General features: G+C 40.4%; 1 protein-coding gene across 3 annotated transcripts in view; it reads left to right on the forward strand.

Moving 5' to 3' along the window:
* The window catches only part of esrrga (estrogen-related receptor gamma a), a 166,013-nt gene that overhangs the window by 33,688 nt on the left and 111,773 nt on the right, over positions 1–20,552 (forward strand). For 2 of the 3 annotated variants that reach the window (XM_024800997.2, XM_023152954.3), the window contains exon 3: positions 16,813–16,892. The gene's annotated coding sequence lies outside the window, so the exon portion shown is untranslated. Of the gene's footprint in view, positions 1–16,812; positions 16,907–20,552 lie in introns of all 3 variants that reach the window. The other variant, XM_023152964.3, reaches the window with a different exon arrangement.

Genomic DNA, 20,552 nt, shown 5'->3' on the forward strand with positions numbered 1-20,552 from the left:
TATGAAGTAATATCATTAAAACAGAAGGTCTGAGAGCAAGAGAATTGCCATTCATTTTTTCTGTTTACAAGTTTGTCCATTCATTGCGTGCTTTAATGGATACATCTGTAGAGTTAAATGCAATCCTGTACAGCAGCTCTGGTATGAATTATACGTTTACAAAGTTTACACATTTGCGCTTTGTGCTGACACTATTAACACTGTGATATTAGTATGATTATCATGCACTATATTGCCAAGAGTATTCATTCACCCATCCAGATCATTGAATTCAAGTATCCCAATCACCTCCATGGCCACAGGTGTATAACATCAAGTACCTATAAAATCAGACTGTTTCTAAAAACATTTATGAAAGAATGGTTTGCTCTCAGGAGCTTAGTGAATTTCAGTGTGGTACCATGTTAGGACATCATCTGTGCAACACATCAAGTCTGAAATTTTCTTGCTGCTAAATATTCCACAATCAGCTGTTGTTAGTGTTATAACTAAGTGGAAGCGACTGGGAATGACAGCAACTCAGCCATGAAGTGGTAGGCCGCATAAAATCACGTAGTATGGTCGGTGGATGGTGAGCAACATAGTATGCAGAGATCCCCAGCATTCTGCAGAGTTAGTAGGTACAAGCCTCCAAACTTCATGTGACCTTAAGATTAGCTCAAGAACAGTACGTAGAGAGCTTCCATGTTTCCATGGCTGAGCAGCTGCATCTAAGCCTGTCTAAGCCAGTCAAGTACGATGCAAAGCATCAGCTGCAGCGGCGTAAAGAACACTGCCACTGAACTCTAGAGCAGTGGAGTCATGTTCTTTGGAGTAATGAATCATGCTTCTTCATCTGGTAAGCCAATGGACAAGTCTGGGTTTGGCAGTTGCCAGGAGAATGGTACTTGTCTGACTGCATTGTGCTAAATTTAAAGTTTGGCTGAACAGGGTGTGGGGGTTTTTCTTCAGGACATGGGCTCTGCTCCTTAGTCCCCATGAAAGGAACTCTTAATGCTTCAACGCACCACAACATTTTGGACAATTTCATGCTCCAAACTTTGTAGGAACATAAATACATGGATGAGCAAGTTTGGTATGGAAGAACTGGTGGGCACAGAGTCCTGACCTCAGTCCGACTGAACAACTTTGGGATGAATTAGAGATGATGCCCCCATTAAAAACACTACTAAACCTTGTGGAAAGTATTCCCAGAAGACATCATATTAAACCATATGGCTTGGAATGGGATGGCATTCAAGTTCATATGCATGTGAAGGCAGAAGAGCAAATACTTGTAGTAATATTGTGTATCTCTTGGAAAAATCTGAGTGATTGATAGTGCCGAACTCCCTATTATGAGTTCCAAAGTTTTTCCAAGTGTCCTGATGATCATTTGCTCTCAACTTGACCATAGATGAGTTGGCAGACCTCTCAGGACCCACACATCAGGTTTAACTGTCAAAGTTGTACAAAGATGTTCATACTGTTATTGCATGCAAGCACCTTTTTGTCTCTCATCAAGGTGCTCAACAGCTACCTGTTTTTCTAAAGGTAACATTTAGAAAGGTAAAATAGATTGCCAGAAGAAAGGTGAATGTGAAACAGAGAGGGAGAGAATAAAAGGAATAAAAGCCATTAAAACAGCAAAATGAGTTACAGTTAGGGAACAGATCAGTCAGATTTAGTGTATGTACACCACCAGTCAAAAGGTTGGACACGCCTTCTCATTTCATGGTTTTTCTTTATTTTTTATGACTGTTTACATTGTAGATTCTCACTGAAGGCATTAAAACTATGAATGAACACATGGAATTCTTTCCTGGGGCGGTCCTCATGTGAGCCAGTTTCGTTGTAGCGCTTGATGGTTTTTGCGAGTGCACTTGGGGACACATTCATAATTTTAGCAATTTTCTGGACTGACTGACCTTCAATTCTTAAACCTCCAAACTTTACTTAGCTGATTGGTTCTTGCTATGATATGAATCCTAACAGTTGTCAAATAGGACTGTGTACCAACCTGACTTCTGCACAACACAACTGATGGTCCCAACCCCATTAAGAAGGCGAGAAATTTCACAAATGAACCCTGACAAGGCACCACTGTGAAGTGAAAACTATTTCAGTTGACTACTGCAGATACCACTGACTATGGTATCTGGCACCAAGATGTTAGCAATAGATCCTTTAAGTCTTTAAGTTGTGAGGAGACGCCTCCATGGATCAGACTTGTTTGTCCAGCGCATCCCACAAATGCATGTGGGGCCTTGGTCCCCACATCCATCAGTGTGCACCCGTGACGTTGTTGCTGGGTCACCACTGTTTCTTCCTTAGACCACTTTTGGTAGATGCTGAGCATTACAGACCGTTTTGGAGGTCATTATTTTGATTATGCAAGACTTTTCATGTTAGGAGAAGATTTTTTAATTGCGTTCTCATCCACATTACTCGCTGCAGCATTTTTAGGTTCACTGAAGGCTTTTTAGAAAACTTTCAGAACTTATAATAATGAATTACAGTAGAAGCAATGAATGCATGAACTAGTTTTTCAGTATTCCTCTGAGATAGGGCGTTTCTAATTTTAGCAATGTGCAGATGAAAAAATTAGTCCTACATGTGTGTTTAATGTGCTCATTGGAGGATATATCCTGGTCAAAAGATTCTGACAGTGTTACTGGTAATGCCACCCAGAGTAACACCATGTTACTTAGATTCTTAGGGTAAAATATGACAAGTTTAATTACAGAACATACAAGCGCCAGTGTCTTACAAGACATGCCAATAAAAATAAAAAAAACTAGTTAGTTAATTTTCTAGCTTCATAGACAAGTAGTGCTAGATATCATCTGAATAGTAATGAAAATCAATACCTAAGGGAAGCATGTATAACATAAAATGTGCTGGTCCCAATACAAAACCCTGTGGTACTCGACAATTATCTTTTTTGTGTGAAGACTTGTCATTTACATGCACAGTTGTAATCTATTATATACACAATTCAAAACAGCTTGGTGCTGTTGGTCTAACAAGACAAATACAGAGACACTTCCACTATAAGAGCCTGTAATAAGGCCATTAGTAACCATCACTACTGCTGTTTAAATGCTATAATGCATTCTGACTCTTTACTGAAACTCCCCAAATAGACATTCCTTTCCAATGATCAGTTAACTGTTTTATAACTACTCTTTCGGGAAATTTTGAAGTTGTAGGAAGGTTTGAAATTGGTCTATAATTAGCTGAGACAGCTGGGTCAAGTAAAGCCTTTTTTGTAGTGGTTTAATTGCAGCCACCTTGAAAGCATTTGGTAAGCACTGTGTTAATAGAGATAAAATGATTATATTTTAAATTGTAGCCTTAGTTAATCATAGGACTTTGAACTGTGTTGTGGGAATGGGTCTAATAGATACAATGATGGTTTGGAGGAAGAAGTTATTGAAGTTGTCACGATATGTGCTGTGTGGCAGGCAGGATAGGACCCAAATGCAGGAACTCTCAGAGACAGGACTTACACTCAAAATGCAGCTTTTATTGCTGGATAAAAAACTCTTTTCACAGAAGACAAAACCAAACGCGAGGAACTAGAAATACGAACTGAAATCTAAACACTACGATGCTAAAAAGCTATGGAACAAAACTGGGCATGGAGAGAAAAAAGCATAATGAGGGTACAATGCGAAACAGAACAAGTAAAACACAGGGCTTAAATACACACTGGAACAATCACGGAATAGGAGACAGGAGGGAAACACAGCTGGGAGAAATCAGAGCTAACGAGACAAGGGGAAGCAAAACCAGACACACTGCACACAGGACAGGGACTATCAAAATAAAACAAGAAGCACATGATAGACACAGTGACACAAGCTGTGTCCCAAAACGTAGGCCGCATTCTTCCGGCCCACGTAGACCGCGAAGGCCGGAAGTGCGAGGCTGTGAAATGGGACAGTCTAGCCCTCAAATTTGCGTCACCGGTGTCTCGGTGGAGTTTAATAAACTCAGCCGTCTGCTCCTTGCTCTCTAAAATGTAACAGGACACTGGCGTAAATTCTCGACCGTCTCACACTTCTGTTTAATCAGTTTTCTGTTTGACGTTTATTCAGCTGTGTGAAAATCCCGGAGGAACCCACCCAATGGATTAATAAAGTTTTATTTAATCTAATCTAATAACTTTGATCTCAGCCAAACCAATTTAGTCTGGAACAAATAAAACACCGAAAAAGCCAAACAATTACATTTTTAAGTTATCCGAGTGACTTATATACAGTGGGGCAAAAAAGTATTTAGTCAGCCACCGATTGTGCAAGTTCCCCCACTTAAAATGATGACAGAGGTCAGTAATTCGCACCAGAGGTACACTTCAACTGTGAGAGACAGAATGTGAAAAAAAAATCCATGAATTCACATGGTAGGATTTGTAAAGAATTTATTCGTAAATCAGGGTGGAAAATAAGTATTTGGTCACCTCAAACAAGGAAAATCTCTGGCTCTCACAGACCTGTAACGTCTTCTGTAAGAAGCTTTTCTGTCCCCCACTCGTTACCTGTATGAATGGCACCTGTTTGAACTCATCATCTGTATAAAATACACCTGTCCACAGCCTCAAACAGTCAGACTCCAAACTCCGCCATGGCCAAGACCAAAGAGCTTTCGAAGGACACCAGGAAAAGTATTGTAGACCTGCACCAGACTGGGAAGAGTGAATCTACAATAGGCAAGCAGCTTGGTGTGAAAAAATCAACTGTGGGAGCAATCATCAGAAAATGGAAGACATACAAGACCACTGATAATCTCCCTCGATCTGGGGCTCCACGCAAGATCTCATCCCGTGGGGTCAAAATGATCATGAGAACGGTGAGCAAAGATCCCAGAACCACACGGGGGGACCTGGTGAATGACCTGCAGAGAGCTGGGACCAAAGTAACAAAGGTCACCATCAGTAACACACTACAACAGCAGGGAATTAAATCCTGCAGTGCCAGACGTGTTCCGCTGCTGAAGCCAGTGCATGTCCAGGCCCGTCTGAAGTTTGCCAGAGAGCACATGGATGATACAGCAGAGGATTGGGAGAATGTCATGTGGTCAGATGAAACCAAAGTAGAACTTTTTGGTATAAACTCAACTCGTCGTGTTTGGAGGAAGAAGAATACTGAGTTGCATCCCAAGAACACCATACCTACTGTGAAGCATGGGGGTGGAAACATCATGCTATGGGGCTGTTTTTCTGCCAAGGGGACAGGACGACTGATCCGTGTTAAGGACAGAATGAATGGGGCCATGTATCGTGAGATTTTGAGCCAAAACTTCCTTCCATCAGTGAGAACTTTGAAGATGAAACGAGGCTGGGTCTTCCAACATGACAATGATCCAAAACACACCGCCCGGGCAACAAAGGAGTGGCTCCGTAAGAAGCATTTGAAAGTCCTGGAGTGGCCTAGCCAGTCTCCAGACCTCAACCCCATAGAAAATCTGTGGCGGGAGTTGAAAGTCCGTGTTGCTCGGCGACAGCCCCAAAACATCACTGCTCTCGAGAAGATCTGCATGGAGGAATGGGCCAAAATACCAGCTACTGTGTGTGCAAACCTGGTAAAGACCTATAGTAAACGTTTGACCTCTGTTATTGCCAACAAAGGTTATGTTACAAAGTATTGAGTTGTATTTTTGTTATTGACCAAATACTTATTTTCCACCCTGATTTACGAATAAATTCTTTACAAATCCTACCATGTGGATTCATGGATTTTTTTTTCACATTCTGTCTCTCACAGTTGAAGTGTACCTCTGGTGCAAATTACTGACCTCTGTCATCATTTTAAGTGGGGGAACTTGCACAATCGGTGGCTGACTAAATACTTTTTTGCCCCACTGTATCATGTTTAACCTGAGTAGCGAAAGACAGCAGGGTCTGAAAACGATGAAGCTGGGAGTCTGCTGCTCTTGCCAGCTCGAGTGACCATTGAATCCCCCGGCTACCTATCGAGCTGGTGGGTAGCAGACGTCTCAGAAAACGTCGGAGCACTTTTGCAAATATGCAATGTCTTGATAAACCAAGCAGACATTTGAAGTTTACACGGCTACTTCCTCACCTGAAAATATGTTAAAAGTTTATTTGGTGACCCAGAAAGATTAATAAGAGTAATAGTAAAACTTAGTAGCGGCCGCCATTGTTTGAAACTGGAATTGGCTGGGCCGTGCTATGACTTCTGGGATATGGTGGGCCACGAAGGACACACCCGACCCGTCCTTCAAATTCGAGGAAATGAAGGACACATTTGTCTGCCACATTTGAAGGAGTCGACGAATTGGGACAGCCTTCGTCGCCTGGCTGTGACGTAATCGGCCTTCAAATGCGGTCTCCAAAGGATGCAGTCTACGTTTTGGGACACAGCTACCGACTTGACACTGAACAAAAGGGACACAGGAACAAAACCCAAGAACTAGAAATCACAGAGCAAAGAACTAGAGAGCTAGAAATACTGATAAAGAAACCTAAACACTAATAGTGATAACAATGATGAAATCAAATATCAAAAACACAACACAACAAAACAAAACACTGGGTCACCAAACCAGGACCGTGACAGAAGTTAATTCTGAAAGATCAATTGGAGAGAAACTGTCTAAATAAATATCAGCAGTATTAAAAGTTATTGTACCCAATGAAACATCTGTTAGAAAGGTGTGAATATTTTTTTCTTCAATGTTTAATACATTTATGTGAAGAAATTCATGAAGTTACTACTAGTTGAAGGAATACTTGGCTCAACAGGATTTTTACTTCTTGTCAGTCTGGCTGCAGAGCTGAAAAGAAACCTAGGATTGTTTCTGTTTTCATCTGTCAGTGATGAATAATAAGATGTCCTATCTTTACAGATAGTTTTGTTTTATAGAGTAACAAGCTGTTTTACCATGCCAAACAAAGATCTTCTAAATGAGTACAATTCCATCTAGTGCAATAAAATTCTTTTACTAGTTCTGGGTAGTCCATTATTAGTAATTTAAAATGTAGTAAGAAATGAGTAGAAAAACTACTCATACTTATAGTCATGACTATACAGTGGTCCCTCGCTACACACTCAGAAATTAAAGTACAGAAATGTACCTATAGGGGTACAATGGCTTGTCACTGGGGTGGTACCCTCTAAGGTACTGTTCTGTACCCTAAACTGTGGGTACTGATTTGTACCCTTGTAATTTGTACCTTTTACACGTCAAACCTGTACTTTAAAGGGCAAAGTTGTACCCTTAGTATAAAGTACAAAAAAGAACCCTTAAAAGGAGTACAAAAATGTCTTTCTAAAGGTTCAGTATCTACACACAGATTTCCTATATTTTTCCTCTCAGGATTTGAAAAATTGAAGATACAAAGTCAAAAATACTTGTCACATTTATTACCTTCTTAAATACATTGCTTAACTGTTACATACAAACTGTTATCAACAGAGTATGTGTCATAAGCTGCAACATCAATTTCCTGTCCAGGTTTTAGCAACGTCCATTCACTATCAACTCTAACACTGTATGAATGAAAATGGTTGTCATATAACAGAGGAATGAGAATTTTTCCACAAAAGACCCACATTGTGTCAATATTAAATATGTACTTAATTTGCCAGAACAGAGGAATCTTCTCTGAATGCAGTACATCAATGACAAACACATCTCTTACACAGTATTTGACACTGTTCACAATTACTTCTGACACACGCTGGAAAGCTTTCTTAGCACTATCAACTTCAGAAAAGCCACAATAGACTGTCAGTGCTTGTTGCAGTTCCAGTGGTAATGACCAGCTATTCGTTGAGTTTCTTCTTCTACTTTTTGTTTGATGTTGTGAGGATGGGCTCAACTCGCACTCCGAAGGTGCTTTTTTGCAATTCATCCAAATACTTATACTTAAAAAAAAAAAAACGCTCTCTTAAAAAAATGTTTAAATGCATTTTTACTTTTTTTTCTTTCAAATAAATTCGTTGTTCTTAAAGCAGCTTAAAAATAAGGGGGGTTCAGGGAATACAAAAACAACAACAGCAATGAAAATAATAAAAAATAAAATAAAAACACTAAAATATATGCTTAAATCAATACAGTTGCAAATAAATTACTGTCAAAAAGAATTTAAAAAAAAACCTCTAATCAAAAAGAGCTTAATCAACCTGTACTTTATCTTTTGAAAGAATGGGTACAAATAAGTACTTTTCACAATTAAGGAACATGTATGTACCTTTCAGACGCTAAAAAAGGTACAGATAGTTCCCCCGAGGTCCAATATTTGTCCTTAGACTGTATTAATGTCATTTTTGTACCTTGGGGCACAGTAATGTACTCCTTCCGTACCCCTATTTCTGACTGTGTATAACGCAGTTTACCTTTCGCAGCCTCTGTCATGGTGTGCCGTGTGCAGGCAGGAAAAGAGGACCCAAACGCTGGACTCGGTGAACAGGAAGAGGCAGCTTTATTGTGCTGTGGCAGAAACTCCAAACATAACAGTGTGTGAAAGTGTGTGTGAATGGGTGACTGAATGTAGTGTAAAGCGCTTTGGGGTCCTTAGGGACTAAGTAAAGTGCTATACAAATACAGGCCATTTTTACCATTTACCATAACTCACAATAACAACCCTAAACTGAAAACACAAAGCTAATAACAAACACTTGGAACCTGAAGATGAGAGACTGAGAACACGGAAGCAAAACACACAGCTTGTTGAGAGTACAACGCAACACTGAACACTGGAGGACACACACTATAAATAGACAGGCAGGAACATGAGGGAACGAGGAACAGGTGGGAACACAGCCGGAAGAAATTAGACTTAACGAGACAGAGGAAGCGAAACTAGAAACATGGACATAAGATATGAACCTTCAAAATAAAACAGGAAATCCACAGACTGAACACAGATAACTCTTACAGAGAACAGAAGAAACAAAGTACAGGGGCCAGAGTGACATCAGGGGCAAAGGAATACACAAGCTAAGAAATACAGAACAGAAACCAAAACACCAGTAGTCATAACCCAAGAACCAAAAGGAAAACAGACCAATAAGCAATAATATAAAATCAAAACACTGGGCACTGGGTTTCACGTATTTTTATGTGCAATTTCGCATGCCTTTTTTTTTTTTTTTTTTTAACAGTGCATTGTGTTCCATCGTCCTCTGTGCGGTGTCTCCTGTACAGTACAAATATGTTCCACTTGTCAAATTTACCTAAATCTTCTATCGCTAGCAGTGTGACTCTGAAGTGCTGTACTTGGTGTTTGTAAGTTTTCTCCCCAACAAACACAACAATGTCGAAGAAACGTTTTGCACCGTCAAAGGCACCTGCGGTAGCACCCAAAAGGCAGAGGAAGATGCTAACCATCGCACCAAAATTTGGACTTCTGGACATGCTAAAAGAAGGTAGAAGTTACTGTATTTTTCGTGTGCCCAACAGGTCCTTTACTCCAGTCAACTTTAACCCATTTATTTAAAGTACAATTTTTGCATTTACAATTTAGTCAAGTAAGTTCAGCTTGTGGGGATAGGTTAATTGATTAATCCAAATTGTCACTAGGTGTGAATGTGCGAGTGAATGTGAGTGTGAATGGTTGTCTGTCCCTGTGTGTTAGTCCTGCGACAGACTGGCGACCTGTCCAGGGTGTACCCCGCCTTTCGCCCTATGACAGCTGGGATAGGCTCCAGTGCCCCCCGCGACCCTGAAAAGGATAAGCGGAAGCGAATGGATGGATGGATGGAAGTTCATTGGTATTGGAAAATATAGAATGCACGAGACCAGTTTTATCTTCCAGTTATTTAATTTTTTGTATTTAAAGCCCCGCATGTGCACATTCATACAATTGACTGGTATAGTTACAAAGGCAGTAAAAAATGCCATAGAATACTAATAAAGAATATTATCCAGGTACCACACCATATTTTTATTTTTATTGTAGCATCAGAAGAAACAATCAGCCTTACCTGTGTGTTGCTCTCAACAAACAACTGAATTTTACTGTATATAACATTTTGTGGAGTCAAATATATGCTGTAGCAAGCAGTAAAGTGAAATCCAACGCAGCACTTGATACTGTGTGTGTGTGTGCGTGCGCACGCGTGTGTGTGTGTGTGAGCGAGAGCAAGAAAGAGAGAGAGAGAGAGAGACAGACATACAGAGAGAGCATGTTTTTTGCTGGTTGGTTCTTTACTGAGAGACTGAGTCAAGAGTCCCTAATCCTTGCCATCAGAGACTTCTTAGCACACGCATACATGCACACATACACACATACACACATACACACAAATTCATACACGTTCTTATCAGCTTGCCCAGTGAACCATTATGGTGTGTGTGTGTGTGTGTGTCTGTGTGCTCACTGATGAGGGGATACCAGTCCTCCCATGACAGAGGTAATCCTGTTCAATGGCAGGTCTGGATATCCCAACTGGTATGTGTGTGTTTGTGTGTTACTCTGTGTGTATCCCATAGCAGCAGGTCATAGAGCCCCAGTCTACTGTCCGCCTGCCACTCTCTCTTAGTCTGCGTGTCTGCCAGTTTGTTTTCTGTACTGTCTTGTGCTCAGTCTACTGTCCATTTGTAGTTAGGCAATGGTGCCTTTTTCTTTGAGAGGGCTGTTTGGATTCTGTTTTTAAAAAGAAAAAAAAAACTCAACATGGTTCATGAGTACCCCATTGCAGTTCTTGTTACATTAGTTCCCTAAAGACATAGGTTGCAGAATGGAAAACCCAAAGTGATTTGGGGTAGTTTTATGGATTATTTATGAAAGATTATGGATTATTTACTATGTGCATTTATGAAGCTTTTGTTATTGTTTTTCTACTTTCAGGTGACAGCCTTATGTGCATCTGAGCAATAATAATAATAATAATGATAATAAAAAAGTTTTTTATATATCACTTTTCAAAACAAAGCTACAAAATTCTTCAGAATACAATAGAAATAGAAATAGAATGATTAAAAAGATAAAGTTAAATCATCATTAGGCAGGGAAATACATCACAAGGACATTAAAAAAAGCCAAAACAATGGAAAACAGAAAATAAAAAGCATATATAAAATAATTAAAAATGATTGCTAGGTTGTTAAATTTAGAACAACACAGAAGAAACACAGTGGAGGGACAGAAAAGTCCTGCTTATAAAAATGTGTCTTTAAACGATATTTTAAAGACCTGAACAAGCTTGCCAGTCTGATCTCCTTAGGAAGAAAGTTGCAAAGAAAGAGTGCCTTGACTGAAAAACGCTCAGGATTTTGGGTTGGCCAGCAAAGCCTTGGCTCAGGAGATCTGAAAGGTGGATCAGGCCTTTAAAAACAGCAATAAAATCTGAAAATCAATTCTGAAATTAATAGGTAACCAATGAAGATATCTTTTCTGTTATTGGTTTTAATAAGAGGTCTGGGTGCTCAATTTTGGACAAGCTGTGTGAACTTTTCTGTCTCAAATAAGAGTGTAATGAAATTCAGTAATCTTACTTTTGGATAAAATTGATCTCATCTTACTAAATGTCTTAAGCTGCATAAAATAAAACTGGACAACTATGCTAACATATTTTTCAAGCTAAGGTGACACTGACATTTTTATAACATTGGCTCCAGTTTATAGACGAGGAAATCAGGTGTGTTGTACATGGATTAGACGCATTGGGGCCAATAGCTACCCCAGTTCTGTGCCGTTCAGTAGTTATTATCTTGGATACAGTCATTCAATACATTGAGGTTAAAATGTCATTGGGGTGAAAAGAGATCTACAGTTGTGTGTCATCTACACAGTTGTCAAAGGACAAAACATCCATAAAGCATAAAGCTCCTGCTTCAGCTAAAAATAATTTCAGTGATGTTAGAACAAGAAGCTTTTAGGTTGAGTTTTTAGCCCAGTATTGATTTGAATTAAGGCGTTGCTGTCTATAACAGCTGTATGTTTATGCAGTCTGCATGTGTGAGTGTGGTTGGATTCAAACTGTAAATTTGTCATGTGCATGTCCAAAATTAGCATGTAGCTGACTGAATTTGTTTTGAAATTATGGCGAGGTTCATGAGTATGTGTGGTTCCTGGCCAAATGTGTTTTCAGATCAGTGCAGGGTATGTGTGTGCATGCTTAGCTGTGTACGCTGTTGTGTTTTGGGAATATTATAGTGTCTGTTTTTCAGCACACCAGCGGGGGGCTAATGGAACAGCTTTGTTGGTTTAAAAGAATTACCAGCTTCCTCCGCCAGAATCAACTCATAATCTCCTTTACTGGCACCACTAGGCTCACTGCCATACCATTGACAGCACCTAGTAACGCAACACACATATGCACACAAATGGTGATCAGCCAAACACCACTACAAGATGCTAACTCTCTTGTGAGAACTGACTTGATGAAAAGAGAGAGGTGGGAAAAAAGAACCGTATAACAACAACAAAATACCCGTAAGACAATAAAGAAAGGGACAGAGGTATGAGGTGAAGTGACAGAGAGAAAGGAGGACAACAGTGGAAGAGTGGGGGTGAGACAGGGAGAAAGCGCAAGAGATGAGAGCTGCAGGGTTATCAGTGCTTAACAGTTCCACCCTATATAATGTTGCATTGGACATCAAAGAAATAGCTCCTTTTTGTTTCCAGGCTTTGGATATATCCCTTGTCGGAATGTGGTGTGTACACACACTCCAAGTTTAAAAGTGATGGTGGCAATGGCTGTCAAGAAAAACTGTCATCGAAAGCTGGACGGATGACAAGTGAATAATGGAAAACAGAAGAGTGGGAGTAAAAGAGAGCAAAAAAAAAGACTACTGTTTTAATTGTACCATAGAACTGTATTAATAGTTTAATTTAAAAAAAAATGCTGCTTGTGCAGTTAGCTGAGCAGTTCTACATATGTACGTTCTACATCAATATGATTTTTTACAACATTTATTGAGCCATATACACTGCATATATGTTGTGACTTCACATATTGCCAGTGACGGATGATCTAAAAGATGCTAATGCAATCTTCTCAGGTGGACTCATAATCCACAATTTTCAGGGTCAAATTACAAGTCTTTGTGTCATGCTTTTACTTTTAATTTTCTTTCCTACAAGTTCTGGCCAGAAGTGAAACTTTTTATCTTAGCTTCTATGGTGCTGTTCCACTAGGTGCGTTCACTGCTTTCAACCATGTTTCTTCTGCTTATAAATTAGTTAGAGCTTTTGTGGACAAATTGTGCTTTTACTTGTTTCATACAGAAAGGTGTGCTGTGCTGTATGTGAACTCTTAATTCTTCTGAAATCCAAATCATATACTAAATTAAGACTATACTTAATTGTTCGTAAAATATTATGATAAAGATATATATAAAAATAAATAAATTCCCCACTCGCCCCTGTGGGCGGTCAATCCTTCAAGCTCGGGTCCTCTACCAGAGGCCTGGGAGCTTGAGGGTCCTGCACAGTATCTTAGCTGTTCCTAGGACTGCGCTCTTCTGGACAGAGATCTCCGCTGTTGTTCCCGGGATCTGCTGGAGCCACTCGCCTAGCTTGGGAGTCACTGCACCTAGTGCTCCGATTACCACGGGGACCACCGTTACCTTCACCTTCCACATCCTCTCGAGCTCTTCTCTGAGCCCTTGGTATTTCTCCAGCTTCTCGTGTTCCTTCTTCCGGATGTTGCTGTCATTCGGGACCGCTACATCGATCACTACGGCCGTCTTCTTCTGTTTGTCTACCACCACTATGTCCGGTTGGTTAGCCACCACCATTTTGTCCGTCTGTATCTGGAAGTCCCACAGGATCTTAGCTCGGTCATCCCATTTTGACCCCGGGACTTCCAGGTTATACTCGGCACAGATGTTCCTGTACACTCTGCCGGCCACTTGGTTATGGCGTTCCATGTATGCCTTGCCTGCTAGCATCTTGCACCCTGCTGTTATGTGCTGGATTGTCTCTGAAGCATCTTTACACAGCCTGCACCTGGGGTCTTGCCTGGTGTGATAGACCCCAGCCTCCCGATTACCACTGGGACCACCGTCACCTTCACCCTCCACATCTTCTTGAGCTCTTCTCTGAGCCCTTGGTATTTCTCGAGCTATATATATATTAGGGGTGCAACGATACACAAAATTCACGGTTCAGTTTGGTTCGATACTTTGGTGTCACGGTTCGATATTTTTTCGATACAAAAAAACTTTCATGCTTTTTTAATTTGTCATTTATTAAAATTATAAATATATATTTTAACTCAAACGTACAGTTTTTAAAATAAAATAATAATTCTATCTGATTGAGAAAACACTCATCTTTGGAAAAGAGAGTTTATTACAGAGAAATGGCTCTTTCCAAAATAAAAGCTATACTATATGCTTCTTCTGGGCTATATTCTCAGCAGCATATTAAACATATCAGGTCCTCATAAGGAGAATCATGTGCTAACGGCATATATATATATATATATATTATATATATATATATATATATATAATATATATATATATCCTCAGCCTCCCTGGGAAAGTCTATGCCAGGGTGCTGGAAAGGAGAGTTCGTCCGCTAGTCGAACCTCGGATACAGGAGGAATATTGCGGTTTTCGTCCTGGTCGTGGAACACTGGAGCTCTTTATCCTCTCGAGGATACTTGAGGGTGCATGGGAGTTTGCCCAACCAGTCTACATGTGTTTTGTGGATTTGGAGAAGGCATTCGACCGTGTCCCTCGGGGTGTCCTGTGGGAGGTGTTGCGGGAGTATGGGGTGTCTGGCCCATTGCTACGGGCCATTCGATCCCTATACAACCGTTGCAAGAGCTTGGTTCGCATTGCCGGCAATAAGTCGGACTCGTTCCCGGTGGGTGATGGTCTCCGCCAGGGCTGCCCTTTGTCTCCGGTTCTGTTCATAATTTTTATGGACAGGATTTCTAGGCGCAGCCAAGTGGCGGAGGGCTTTCGCTTTGGTGGCCTCAGAATCTCATCTCTGATTTTTGCGGATGATGTGGTTCTGTTGGCTTCATCGGGTGAGGGCCTCCAGGTCGCACTGGAACGGTTCGCAGTGTGAAGCAGCGGGAATGAGGATCAGCACCTCCAAATCTGAGGCCATGGTTCTCAGCTGGAAAAGGGTGGAGTGCCCACTCCGGGTCGGGGATGAGTTCCTGCCCCAAGTGGAGGAGTTCAAGTATCTCGGGGTCTTGTTCGCGAGTGATGGGAGAAGGGAGCCGGAGATCGACAGACGGATTGGGGCTGCAGCTGCAGTAATGTGGACGCTGCACCGGTCCGTCGTGGTGAAGAGGGAGCTGAGTGTAAAAGCGAAGCTCTCAATTTACCGGTCGATCTATGTCCCTACCCTCACCTATGGCCACGAGCTGTGGGTAGTGACCGAAAGAACGAGATCGCGGATACAAGCGGCAGAAATGAGCTTCCTCCTAAGGGTGGCTGGCCTCTCCCTTAGAGATAGGGTGAGAAGTTCGGCCATCCGGGAGGGGCTCAGAGTAGAGCCGCTGCTGCTCCACATCAAAAGGAGCCAGCTGAGGTGGTTCGGGCATCTGACAAGGATGCCCCCTGGGCGCCTCCTGGGTGAGGTGTTCCAGGCATGTCCCACCGGGAGGAGGCCCCGGGGCAGACCCAGGACACGCTGGAGAGATTATATCTCTCGGCTGGCCTGGGAACGCCTTGGTATTCCCCCGGATAAGCTGGAGGAGGTGGCTGCGGAGAGGGAGGTCTGGGCCTTTTTGCTTAGGCTGCTACCCCGCGACCCGGCCTCGGATAAAGCGGATGAAGATGGATGGATGGATATATATATATATATATATATATATATATATATATATATATATGTGTGTATATGTGTGTATATATGTATATATATATATATATATATATATATATATGTGTATATATGTATATATATATATATATATATATATGTGTATATGTGTATATATATGTGTATATGTGTATATATATATATATATATGTGTGTGTGTGTGTGTGTGTGTGTGTGTGTGTGTGTGTGTGTGTGTGTGTATCCAATGTAAACGATTCTGGCAAGCAATAAACATTGGAAAGTTGTTATACCATGATGTTAGAATGATTTGTTTGTTTATATTGGCAATGAACAGGTAATTTGGTTAATTATTTTCTATTTTTGATTTAAATTCCTTTGTTTGCCAGAAAGGTGAGGAAAAAGTTTTACCAGGAAATCTTTTTATCCTGAGTAAGCGTATGTTCAAGGTTTACACTTTTTTGTAGTTAATTTACTGGATACAGCTTGTTATGGAAATATCTAAATTTATGAAAAATAAACAGCAATGTTTTGTGCGGCAGTGCTTAATTTCTTAAGGCACAGTGGCACACACAATACACACACACACAAACCCTTCTCATACTAGACTCATATATACACTTAACACACACACACACTGAAGTAAAATGTTCCATCAAAGTACAAAAGTGGTGCGAGAAAAGGAGATGGAGAAAGAAAAAGGGAGAGGTCTGAGATCTGAGAGGAGAGGAGACGAGAACAATGGCTTTATGTCTTGACAAACACTTAGCCGAGGCCTTTAGACTAACACTTTGGAGCAGACATGTCTTCCTGCATACCAATAGCAAATACTGTCATTCCCCATCTAACTCAGAGGCTTTTGATGTTCTATTCACAGAGATAGAGAGAAGGGAGGTGAAGAAGGGGATATAGGTAGAGTGAGTGCAGTGAAAAGGAATGGGGGAAACATGACGGAATAAAAAAAGAGAAGGAAGGAAGGAATAGAGTTTGTTGAATTAGATAAGAGGGCCTATGATATTGCTCTCTAACAATTTCATGTTTTCTTTCTTTTCCCTTTGCTTTTCTCCTTCTGTCTCGCTGTCTCTTTTTACGTTTAGGATAATCTATAGATCATAGCAGTAAAAACAAGTTCCAAGTAGAAGGGAGAAAGAGGAAATGGAGAATACACAATGGATCCCCCTCCACGGTGGTATGTAATTTCATGTATGTAATTTTTAAGACTGTTCTGCTTATAATTTGCTTCTTTTTTGCTACTGTTTTCACATTAATTGTCCATCAATTTAGTGTCAACTTTTAAACATTTAAAAGCCGGTAGTTTGAATCGAGTTAAAGGTTTTCACATAACAGTGACATGCAAACGATCATGTCTGCACGCATATGCCATTTCCCTTACCAACTACATCTCTTATCTGCCAAAGTGCACAGACACTGGCAGGCACAAACAAACACACATACCCCACACACTTAATTACACACACATACACATGCATGCAACCTCCTCTGCAAGTTGATAAGTGTGTTAGGAGGCAGGGAGAAATTATTAATTATGAAGCTAATGGGCACCAGGCTGAGTTCTGCTTCATTAAGCTTTAACGGTTTGTGTGTTAATGTTTGTGTTTGTAAATGTGTGCATGAAAAAGTGAAGAAACTGATCTATATCAGAAATTGTATCAAACCTACAGTAGGTGGACAAAAGAGCTGTTTGTTTTATCATCATCAGTTGTATGTTGCTCGTATATGCTTATTTGTCATAGGTAATTGGAGACTTTGAGGTCTGAAAGAAGGACCTCAAAATACCCAAGATAATCAAGCTGGCATTTTGAAGCAGCTCTAAATCTATCAGTAAAATCAACCACCATAACCATGCCACACATTAGTAAAAGGGTGCCAACCAATATGTTGCCATGCAGTGTTTGCACGTGTCCTGCAGTTGTAGTACAACTTTGCTTGCACCCAGTGTTGATTGTATTGCAGTTTGCTCCCATTCTGTTGCTTGGAGGGTTGTGCTGGCTACAGTATGATAAGTAAAACCAGCATTGACGTTAATCTGTCTCACTCCCACAAGAAAAGACAGATAAGAGTGGGGGAGAGGAGCAGAGGGAGGGTGAGACAGTGGAAAGAAATTTTGTCGTGTTGAAGCTGAAGTTGAGTATGAATTGAAAGGCATGAGTCAAACTCCCCGTATCCTTGTGTGACAGCGTATGGCTGTCACATAACCATATGCTGTGATTTTTGCGTGTCTGGACACGTGTGTTTCCGTATAAATAGCTCTGATGGTAACATAAGCAGGGACCCGGGCTCAGTGGTTTTTCCCATTGATTAGATGGCTGGCTAATGCACAATCATCACCACCACTCATGCACATACACAGTAACACACACACACAAACTACTTTATTGCACTAATGAGACTTGGTTAAGACCCCCTAGGAGCAACCAACAACCACTTTACCCCTGAGAGAGACATTGGGTGTGAGAGAAAGAAGGAGTGACTAAAAAACAGCTAAAAAGCAGAGGAAGAGTAAGGCAGATATAAAGAGCATGGAGGAAAACGAACAAGATAGAAAAATGAAAGGACAAAGCATGACAGTATAAAAGCCATCCTGCCTTAATTTTTGTCTCAGTGTGTGTGTGTATATGTGTGTACGTGGTTAAGATGTCCCTGAGGGGTGTCCTCTTGCTGTCAATGTGTGTATCCCCATGTCTGGGTGTATGTGTGCGCTAGAATTACCCAGAATGCTTTAGCAATTGACTGGCTGGCTAATGGCGGTCTCTGTTTTCCTCTGATGGTCATTGACTAGGCCTTCTCATCAATACCTGTTTTTACAGCTATTCTAGTGATGTGTGTGTCTCTGTGTGTAGTAATTGTGGTTGTGTGGTTGTGCATGCTACTTATGAAAGAAATTACCCTTACTTGGGAACTCATGAGTTTCATAAAAGCACCACTTATGCCGCTTCTTCACATGTCTCTTGTTTGCTTTACCCTTGATAGATCGTGTCTATTTTTTAAGACCTTGTACAGACAGTGTTTGTGGAGATTAATACCATTTTATTGCAATGTTTGTTTTGAGAATCATAATTTTGAGACATAAATTTGAACTGATTGCAGATACTTGGTGTGAATTAGGTTTCTCAGAGGAAATTCTGTGTTGTAAGATTTAGCACCATTCCTCGATTTGCCAACATACACCACTGCTTGTTTTCAGCCTAAAATTTGATTTGATAAAACTGTACATTTTTTTCCCACTCTTGGCTTTTTAGCCCTTGTTTTACAAGGTTAATGCGCCAGCAACACATGTGGTATGAAGGACAACTTGTGGCTTTCAACCAGGGAGGAAGTAATGGAAGTTCTTTCAGGAAAAACAGGATGGATTTTCTATCTTAAAGTTTGTTCCAGGATGTATGAATGAAGTATCATTTAAGAAGTTTAGATAGTGGCTCCTAATAAATGTCCTTTTAATCTAATTTTCTTTTATAGTTTTATTATTTCACTATATTTTATTTGTATGATAAAGCACAACTTTAGTGTTTCATCGTTTTTCTTTTATTTTTTATTAAAAAATCTTTATCTGTTTTTATTTATTTATTCATGTACATGATTGGTTGTGTTTATTTTTATTTGTATATATGATATTTAAACTCTGATGATGAGCATGACGATGAAGGCCACAAGCTGAAATGCACAATTAAACAAAGCGTTGCTGAAGCTTTAACTTCATCAGACTCTATACTTTTCTCCATGCATCTTGGAAGTAGGTGAAGTTGTTCCAGAAACCTCCACTCTGCCCTTTTTAAGGCAAGGTGCATCTGCTCTAATTACTCCTTGAAATCCTTAATAATAAAGTAGACATATGAGAGCTGCTGGGAAGTAGTGCTTGACTTTGATAAATAAATATTTAGGAGTTACCAATATAAAAAAGTTGTGGCCTCCAGACGCTTTTCATAGTGTTTTGAATAAAGATACATATATCAGTATGCACAATACTCTCCTCTGTTCTCGTTTCCTCCCCCATAGTTCCCCTACCTGTGGGTTTTCTCCTCCTATTGTTCTCCCTTCAGTTTGGAAAGGATTTGGTCTCACAGACACACAGCAAGACTATCACCACTCCACCCAGGAGACCACTCATCTCTCCCTTCAACTCTCCCACTTCCCCCCCACCTTCTTTTCCTCCCTCTATCCATCCATCTTTCCATCCATTGATTGCCACTATTCCTGGACTCCTGTCATCCCACTCTTAGTTCAACTCAAGTTTCCCTTCCCTTCCCACCACTCAGCTGTGTGTGTGTGTCCTAACCTCTGCATTTCATCCTGTTTTTTTGGCTGTCACAATTGATCAAGTATAAAATCTGCACTTGCATAGTAGTAAAAGAAAATACTTACACTTACTTTCCATTAATGATAGAGCAGGACAGTAATTTATTAAAATCAGTGAGTGATCTTTTTTTTGACATGATTGGATGACTTGGAACACAGTCACTATGTTGTTCTTTCTTTGAAATGTGACTCAATTCCACGCTCATTAGGAGCAACAGACTTCTTACTGCCTAGTCACCTCTAAGTGGCCCAAGTATTGACCATCTATAAGAAATGGTCAATTCTATGAGAAAAGCTGAGCTGATCAATAGGCTGATTACCCTGGTAAGAGCGGAGCTCTCAGCTCATTCATTCAGTCATTCTGTCATTAAATTAATCATTCATTTTATTAATACAGATTTTTATGTAATGGATTCTTTTTGAAATGTTTATTTGCTCTTTTTAGGCTATTAGAGGCACAGATTGGAAAGATGACAGAATAAGGAGATAGATGGTTGGGAAACACAACACATGAGTAGGATCCCCAACAAGACTC

Source organism: Maylandia zebra, linkage group LG1, assembly GCF_041146795.1.
Source record: "Maylandia zebra isolate NMK-2024a linkage group LG1, Mzebra_GT3a, whole genome shotgun sequence".
Classification (NCBI taxonomy): Eukaryota; Metazoa; Chordata; class Actinopteri; order Cichliformes; family Cichlidae; genus Maylandia; species Maylandia zebra.